This window comes from Numida meleagris, chromosome 19 (genome assembly GCF_002078875.1).
Source record: "Numida meleagris isolate 19003 breed g44 Domestic line chromosome 19, NumMel1.0, whole genome shotgun sequence".
Classification (NCBI taxonomy): Eukaryota; Metazoa; Chordata; class Aves; order Galliformes; family Numididae; genus Numida; species Numida meleagris.
The window spans coordinates 11,109,459-11,118,195 of record NC_034427.1 but is presented as its reverse complement, the minus strand read 5'-3'; the positions used below and the strand labels follow the sequence as shown (position 1 = coordinate 11,118,195).

The window sequence follows — 8,737 nt, the reverse complement described above, 5'->3', positions numbered from 1 at the left end:
GCGGGCGGTGCTGCGGGGCCGAGGGCGGCCCGAGGGGAAAGTGCGCGGGGGGGGGGGGAAGCCGCCGCCTGCAGGGCCCGGCTCACGGCAGCGAAGCCCCGCTCTTCCCCCGGGCTGACCTTCCCCGCTGGGCGTGGGCCGCCGCCCGGGAGGGCCTGAAGGAGCGGGGGGGGGGGGAGAAAGGAACCGCGGGCGTCGGGAGGGGCCTCGGCCTCCGCGGAGGTGTGGTGGAAGGAGAAGGTTTTCCAGCTGACGTAGCGCGGGGCCGCTGCCCGGGGAGATCCGGCCTCGAAGCGCTGCGGGACGCGGGAGCTGTCGGGGAGCGCAGGGCTCTGTTATCTCCCCCCCGGGGAAGCCGGGGGGCTCGGCGGCGTTCCCGGCTGCTTTCTTTGCGGTGAGCGCTGTAAAAACGCTGCGAGCCCCTTAGGTACGTTCATTGTGAGCGGTCTGCCTGCGCAGAACTCCATTTTTCCGTTAAATAAAGATTTTGAATGGGCTTGAGTTACTGCTGGCGTTGAAATGTCAGGGTTGTAACCTGACAGATAGTGCTGCTGTAATACAACACTCAGGGATTACCAGTAAGCATTCGGCAAGTTTATTTATGCTCCCAGAGTCAGAGGTACTTCACAGCTTCGTATGAATACCTGGCCAAGAGTCTTTATTTAAAAATAGTGATTTATTTGATGGCGCCTGGTTAAACTACTCATTATCTAAAAGGCTTTCGTGTAACGTTTTACACTCAGGGGAAGTCTCTACCTGGTTTTAGCAATAAATACATCAGGACTAATAGTACAGAGTGGGCTTATCAAAAAAGCCTGGTAATAAATGCCGGCTGGAATGAGTATGTCTTTGTTGTAAACTGAAGTGTTTGCATGTCGTTATGGCAGCAGAATCAAACATGCTTAAGAAGTGAACTGTTGTTCCAATATTGTTTATGTTAAGAGCTGATTTTCATCTTGTTCTGGATACAAGTAACGTTACTTCCAACCAGAAGGCAAATCCAAACTCGGGTGGGCAAAAAGTGTGTCCTGAGTTGGTGCTGACCAACCAGTGAGATTGTGGTTGTGGTTCGGGGCTTCACTTTCAGCACAGGTCGGTCCAGAGCCAGGCTAGCTGCTTGGTGCTGGGGTAGCGCTGCCAGGCCAGCCCGCCTGGCCTCCGCCGTCAGGAGCCACTGATGTTAAATCCACCAGCCACAGAGGTTTTCTGTGTCCAGCCTTCAGCCAGAAGCATATATTCCTCGTAATGTAATGTAACATGGCTTGACTAGCTGCAAGTAGCAAATGGCTTAGTTTTAATGTGTGCTTAAATATTAATGTTCGGATAGGCTTAATGCTGCTGATAGCCTTCATCTGCCTTGACGATAAATTCTGCCCTACAGTCCTTTCCGACTGGAGTGCTGACCGCTGTCCTTCATTCAGGAAAGGCCATTTGAAGTATTCACCGAGTAACTTCTGCCCTAAGAAATTCCTGTCCTGCAGCTTTGTGAAGGCACATTGCCTGGCAGTGTGGCAGCTATGATTTTCTCACCTTTGTAAATAGTGGCACTTACTTGCAACGCTTTGCGCAGGGCGAGTAGATGCACACTGGCAGATGTCGGCAGCGCTGCTCCTGCCGCCTCGCTGCTGTGCGTGCAGAACTCAGGGCAGCAGTGTCAGCGAGGTGGGACTGTAGACCGGGTTCCACAACACTGGGAATGGGGAGAGGTCTTGGTCAAAACGCAGGTGGGTAGAAAAAGCAGACCGTTGTCAGCAACGCTGTTGTTACAGTATGATTCTTAAATATAAGATGGAGAGGGAGGTGTGACATTGAGAATAGGATGCCGGAATAAGATACCCCAAGTGAGGATTTATTCTGTAATGTGTCCCAGTGCAGGATTGCAGCAGTCTCTGTTAGCCAGCACTTGCAATTAAAAAAGGATTTGAAGTGGTTTTTTAAGAATCTTCCACACCCCTTCATTTGCAGCAATTCTTCTAAGTGCATTCGGAGCTCTCTTTCAAAACACCGCCTTTGTGTCTTTTTGCAGAAACACCAAAGAAGACATTTGTGCCAGAACATTTTTTTCATAGCATATGAACATGAACAGGGGTTGTCTTTCCTCCCCACCTCCACCTCCTACACCATAACGCATGTGCTCCAAAATAGCATGGCCGTGTGCTGAAGCGCAGCTGTGAGCTGCAGGACCTGCCCCTCCTGCCACGCACGGCCGCGGGTGCTGGTTTGTCACCGTGCTCTTTGGTGCCGGGTGTAGCAGCGGTGACTTCCTCTTGCTGGTCAGCAGAGCCCTGCAGCCTGGCTGAGAAAGCGTTGAACCACAAGGTTATTGTTCAGGCTCTATTGGTAATGAGCGATGAAAAAGGCCTTTGTTGTTCCACATGACATTTGCATGTATGTTTCTTTTTTTTTTTTTTTTTTTTTTAATTAATCGAGGACTCAGAAGTATCCAACAGCCTGCCTGGAGTTGTAAGTTAGATGACAGTAGTCAAGGGGCTGACTGAAGGAGGTGCTGGCTGCAAGCTTAGTTAGGGATGTGCAGCCCTGTGCCTTCTGTGAGGCACATTTTGATAAAATTGCACCATCCAGTGCCATGCTTCTGCTGTAGGATGCTCCCTTGTTCCTGGTCAGGCACATCCATCCTTCTGGCAGCATGGGCCCACCAGGAATAGATTTAATTCCAGCAAGTAGAATACTGTTAGACTGTAACTTATTTTAGAACTTGCCTGGGTCTTTAGCTGCTCGAAATGCTGCGTTGTTTGCAGTGCTGTGCCGTGACAGAAGCTGGCAGAGGGCTCGCACGCCCGAGGGGTGCGGGCGGAGGTTGCTCCCTGCACGCAGGGCTTTGCTCCAGGTGAGCCGGGACTAATGACTCAGCACTCGCTGTTGCAGTGCTCCCCAAGTGGCAAGTAGCAGTACTGCCCAGTGCAGGATTCGTTCCTCCCTCACCAGTGTAGATTGCTGCCTGTTGGAAATGCTGTTTCCTGTTTCCAGTGTGTGATTTTTTCCACCTGCATGCGTGCGACACGCCTCTGTGTGACTGTGTGGAAAAGAGGACAACAATAGAGCCGGGCAGGCAGGGCTCCCCATGCAGCGCTGGCTGCGGGCCTGGCGGTGCTGCTTCCCCTCCGAGGAGGGCTGTGCTGGGCCCCGGGGCCTTCCCAGAGCGCTGGCTGCAGCCTGGAGAGGCCTGCATGGCGCAGACAGGTGGCTGCTGCTCTGCAGGAGAGTTGGAGCTCCTTCTTCGTGTGCCTCTGTAAGCTGTAGCCAGTTCCGTGCATGGCGGTGCAGGTGCGCAGACCTCCTGTCTGAGGTGAGTGTCTGCTTCATAGCGGGTACCGAGCTGAGGCTGCTCAGCCCAGCGGTGCATGGGGTGTGGTTGGCCTGATGCAAACGTGCTATGGCAGTCTCAGAAGAGAGGCTCAGCACTTCTCAGGTGCTGTGACCGGACCGTGCAGCTCCCACTGCCACCCTGCTGCTGCGGCCTGTGCAGGGGGGTTTGACTCTGTGCTCAGCCTGTGTTGGATAAATAGGGAGTTCTCATCACTGCTACCGGAACAGCCTTTGTTTAAGAGTATGAAATACTGACAGTGCTGTAAGAAGTTGCCTCTTTAGTGTAGTTAATATGCATCTTTTAAGCTGAGAATTTATGCGGTGTTTCCTTTAAACTGTTAGAGCCCTGCGTGTTTGCAGCGTAATGGCAGTCGGTGCTTGGGTTTCCTTGCTCTCAGAGGCTGTGTCGATGGCTATCTGCTCTTCTGCTGGAAAACCTGCTGCCCTCTTCTCTGCCCGATTCCTAATGAAGTCACTGTTAGATCAAATATGAGTAAACCCTCACATCCTTCTGCGTATTTGAATTTAATTACCGAGTTTTACACTTCAGAAGAGGACACAGTATTTCAATAACAGTCTTCATAAATCTGTGTGAATCTATATTTCATTAGTCATTTTCTGGTGGCGTTTAAATATTTGCAGTTCATGTTACGCTAGCTATTACTGCAACTTTGGCAAAATGAATAGCTTATTCTAACTATTAAGCGTTCATTATAGTTGGACAGGCTTGCTGCATCTCACTGTATTATTCTAATTTCACATGTATTAATTTTATAATTACTTCATCACTTTCCATAGACTTCACTTCAGAAGAGCAGTGCCTGAAGGAAAAGAGCTGAGGATAAAGGCAAGAGGCGGACGCGTGGTGCCTGCCTCACGGTGCATCTCATTTTTGGGAAGATGGAATAAGTTGGAGGCAGTGCTTCTCTTGTGCTTCCTTAGGTGGCAGGTGCCCTGTGCATGGAGGCAGGACTCTTGTCAGCTCCACGGGGATGGGGCGAGGAGTTGCACAAGAGTGCGCTAGCTGAAATGTGAGACTTAAAATAGGATGTGTCTTTGGTTGGAGACCCAAGTAACGATTACTTGAAATGCGTGGAGCAGATGAAGTTTAGCCATGTTTTCCATTAAAATTAATTAATGTATTTAGGTCTCCTAAGACTGCTTTGATTTCTCACAGTCGACTTGAAGGCTTCAGCTAGCGTGGTGTATGGGTTAGGGTCTTCTGGATTGTTTTGTACTGCATTGATTCTAAGAACTGCAGTTGAAGGAACGTGCATTAATAGGATCAAAATATTACTATTTCTAGGAAGATCCTTATGTGGTGATAGAATCAGCATGAACAATTTTTATTTGGAGGATACTTCTCTCAAGCTGGTGGGTTTTGCATTTTTAATATGATCAGTTCTTTGCCTTTGTTGTAAGGGGCACATACATTCAGAACTTCCTATTCCTTGGGAACTGGATGTTTGTGCTCCATTTTTCAGCTAAGTTTTTAATAGGAAGGTCCTGTAACTGTTCTTTTAAGAAGTGATTGTAGTGAAAACTCTTGCACAGTTTCAGCTGTGGAACCATTGCAATGATGCACGAGAAACAAGGCTGTCCAGCTGGTTATTGAAGGCTCCTCGTGGGGGCAGAATGCCTGTCCAGATGGGGTGATGGCACATGTCCCCTGTTCATCGCTTCAGAAAACACCCAGTAATAGTATTGAATACGTATGTGTAAACATAAGGCAGAAAGTGACTGCCTTGAGCCCTCAGGACGTGGCAGCCATGTTGAAATAACGGCGCAGGTGATGTGTCATAGCAGGTGTGAGTTGGCAGCACGTTCTCTGCTTCCCAGCTGCTGCCCTGCCCGTGTACGGTGCCCTGTCACCTGGAAAGAGGAATGGGTAGTAAGAACCTGCACAGGTTTGTCTGATCTTTTCTTCTCACTGGAAGTGAATTTTTGCATCTCCTGTCTTACTTCACAGGTTTTATTAATTAAAAACTTACCAGTGGTCATTCAGTGGGGTATTTATTTTTAAATGGGTTAGCTACCATTGAATACAAAGCTGAATTTTGCTTAATTGTACTTGAATTCGGAGTTAGGATTATAAAAATCAGAGTGTAAACCTTTAAATAGATTGTCAGGTCTGTTTTAAAACTCAACTGGAAAAATGGTATCACCACAGTGCGTGAATCAACTTTATGAGCTCAGCCCAGGGTGCATCTGTGAACAAATGCCCACTTTATGAGAAGCGTAATTCGTTGTACACACCCAGATCTGGAAGGTATTGATTGTGTCAAATGAGCTTCATATCAAGTGAGCAACTTCTGCATGCGTTATAGTGCAGTTTTCAAAGAAAACTGGGTGACCTGGGAGTTTGTCTTCTTTCTTGCTTTCCACGTGCCTCTAAACATAGCTTTTCACCTAGCTGGAGACAATGCAGGAATCAAATGACCCTTGCTAAGTCTGCCCATCTCTTGCGGTCACATTCGTTTTCTACTGTCTTGTTACCCTGCTGGTCTGTGTGCTTGCTCCCTGCTGGAAGGACTAGAAACTGCTGAGAGCAGTCCCTAGCTGCTACACTAACAGCCTTTCTACTTTTTTTTTTTGCCAGTGAAGTTGAGAGCTTTATTGATGATGTTTGCAACAGTTTTGTTTGTGGTAACAGCTGTTGCTTGAGACTTAAATTTCATCTTTGTTTTTGTTGGGGATGTGATCTTTCACATTATCATCATGCTGCTGCGAGCCATTTTTTCCCTCCAAATAAATCCTTGCTGGTTTAAGTGAGGATTTGGTTAGGCCCGGAGTCCTTCCCAGCGAGAGCTCTGCTCTGCTCTCCTCCAAGGACAACAGGCGCTCCAGCAGCGCAGTGCCCAGTGCTGTCAGCACCTTGCTGTGTGGGAAGCGAGACAGAAAGGGCGCCCATCTTGCTTACGGGTATCAATATTTAGGTACCAGTTTATCTAAATTAACGGTTAGATTCATGCCAAATCTCTTCTTCTGGCTTTTGATTCAATATTTATTCAGTGTATAAATCCTTTTATACCTGCTTTGTAGACTGAGATCTCTACAGAAGGCAAATAGAATACTTTTTAATACGTCTGGGCTGTTGCTGGGTTGGAAGACGTGGCCTGCTAGGCCACCTTTCATGGAGAGGGATTTGTGCTGTCAGTCTGGAGCAGCTGTCGCAATCCTGCATTGAAAATGTATGCAAAGCAAATCACCATTTCCATGTTAAATTCAGCGTGGGATTAAAGTGTGTATGGATGGAAGAGAGGGAGTGTTTACAGTAGCCAGGAATCCCGACTGAGGGTTGAGTGGATCTGTCCTTTCTGCACTACAGCCCTTCTGAAAATTGCTTACCTCTTCTGTAATTCTTCTGGCCTCAGAAACATTCCTACAAATTGGGTGCTTCTGCCTGCAGGACTTTATCCCACATCATTATAAATACTTTATGAAAGTAATCTCTTCGCTAAACTATTTCAGTGTCTAGTTTTCTGAGCTGTAACCGAAGTCCTTCACACCACGGTGCTGTGGATTAAAGACTTCATCGTTCTAAATTTAATCCTGTTTTCTTGGTTGGTTGCCACGAGGGGTGCAGAACAGAGGAGGGGGAGGTTTGCCTGGTGATCCATTTACTTTCAACGCAGAATGTAAAATCGTGTCTGTGTGGGACTCACTATGCAGCCAGATCTTGTGCTTTCGCAAACACTTGTAGAGGCATAATTTGAGTTGGTTGTGCTTTAGAAGGCATGTAAAATGACTGTTTAATTCTTTAATTAAAAAAAAAAAATAAGACAAAACAAGCTCAGAATTCTTTGTTTTCCCTATTAACTGTTCTTGTCATCTAACCAGTTCTCCTGGTGCTGGTGCTGTTCCTCACACGCAGGAGCCCAGCCCTGCAGCTGCAGCTCTGCCTTTGGACGGCCCCTCAGCTGCTTATATTTGCAACTGTTGTGGTCTCTGACTTGCAGTGTGTGTTGCATCTTTTCAGAATGTTTGCATGCATAATCTTCACTGGTTTGCTGTGGCCTTCCTACATGCTCACCAGACCAGGGACAAAGGTCTAAGGGCTGTAATTGAAGTGTTTTTATAGCTGTTTTTACACTGTACTTCTTGATGTCGCTCATACAGTGGTGCAGATAGTGCTTTTGGGAGCTTAGGTTTGCAGAATGCAATATCACACGTATATTTTCTTCTGTGCCAAACAGTATAAACCGTAGGTTTCCCCTTATTAAGTTCTCCCGCTGCTTCTGACTGATTTTCTATTTATTTTTTTTAACTCTGATCTTTAAAGTACAGTTAATGGGCTGGTTTTCAGATGGTTCTTCAGAATAGCATCTTGCTAAATTCAGGATTCCTTCTCATTTGTAGATGGAATTAGTATCTCACTGCCTATTTAATTTTTGTGGGTTTGGGTTTTTTAACTTTCTTAGAAAAGCAGCTACTCATTGTGCATCCCAAAATCTCTAATTTTGCTCTTTTCTTTTGGTATTTGCAATTTAGGCATAATTCTGCTCTTAAAAATATTTGCATAGTTGCTATTTAAGTTACGCATCAGATCTGTCTATTTGAAGAGTATTTATGAGCATAAAATTAGAGTAGTTAAATTGCTCCTTCCCTACCCTTTGCATGTGCATCTGAAATAGAGATTAGTGGTTAAATTAGGCTAGCCAAAATTGCTTGACAAGAAGTATAAGAAAAAGGGTAGCTTGGGATGGAGCATGGGGGGATAAAATCGTGTTGCCTCTTGCCAGGAGGGAGGTGCTTTCCAGTGCCTTCAATGTGCAGCCAGCATGGCTCGGGGCAGGCTGCACAGCAAACCATCGTGCTGCATCCCCGCTGCTCCCTGGGGGCCTGTGCTTTGTGTCAGTGTCCTTCTGATACCACCCGTGACCGTATGAATGAGGCTCCTAGCTATGCAGAATAACTAGGAATCTTATTATATACAGGTCTTAGTATTCCATGCTTATCAAAAGAGATTTGATTGTTCCACCAAGACAAGAGTGTGGCCCTGTTTTCTGAGCTGTTTTCATACCTGGAGAGAGTTGTTATGTGTGTTGTTGGTGAGTGGAATGAACAAAGTAACACAATACATTTGGCACTCAGTTCTAAAGGGATATGAAAGCACATTTGAAACAGATATACCTCTAAAAGCTAACCAGCTGCTATCAGTCTTCTGGTTATTTAATTGTGTGCAGAAACCTGCTTTAAGTTGAGGATATAGAGTAAATATTTTCTCTTGTATGACTTTATTGCCAGAGATTTCTGTAAATAATATTTGAGTCTAATAAAAATCTGAAGAGATCAGTTGGGGGAAAGAAAACCCCCAGATGACACTGGTAGCAGTGCTATAGGAAGGACATGTTCTTCCATTTTGCTTGCAACCTTGTGTGTGGCCTGACAGCTTTTAGAGCTGCGAAGT

General features: G+C 46.6%; 1 protein-coding gene across 1 annotated transcript in view; it reads left to right on the top strand.

Annotated features, from left to right (window-relative positions):
- VAPB (VAMP associated protein B and C) overlaps window positions 1–8,737 on the top strand; it is a 28,768-nt gene that overhangs the window by 383 nt on the left and 19,648 nt on the right. The gene's annotated exons all lie outside the window — the stretch shown is intronic.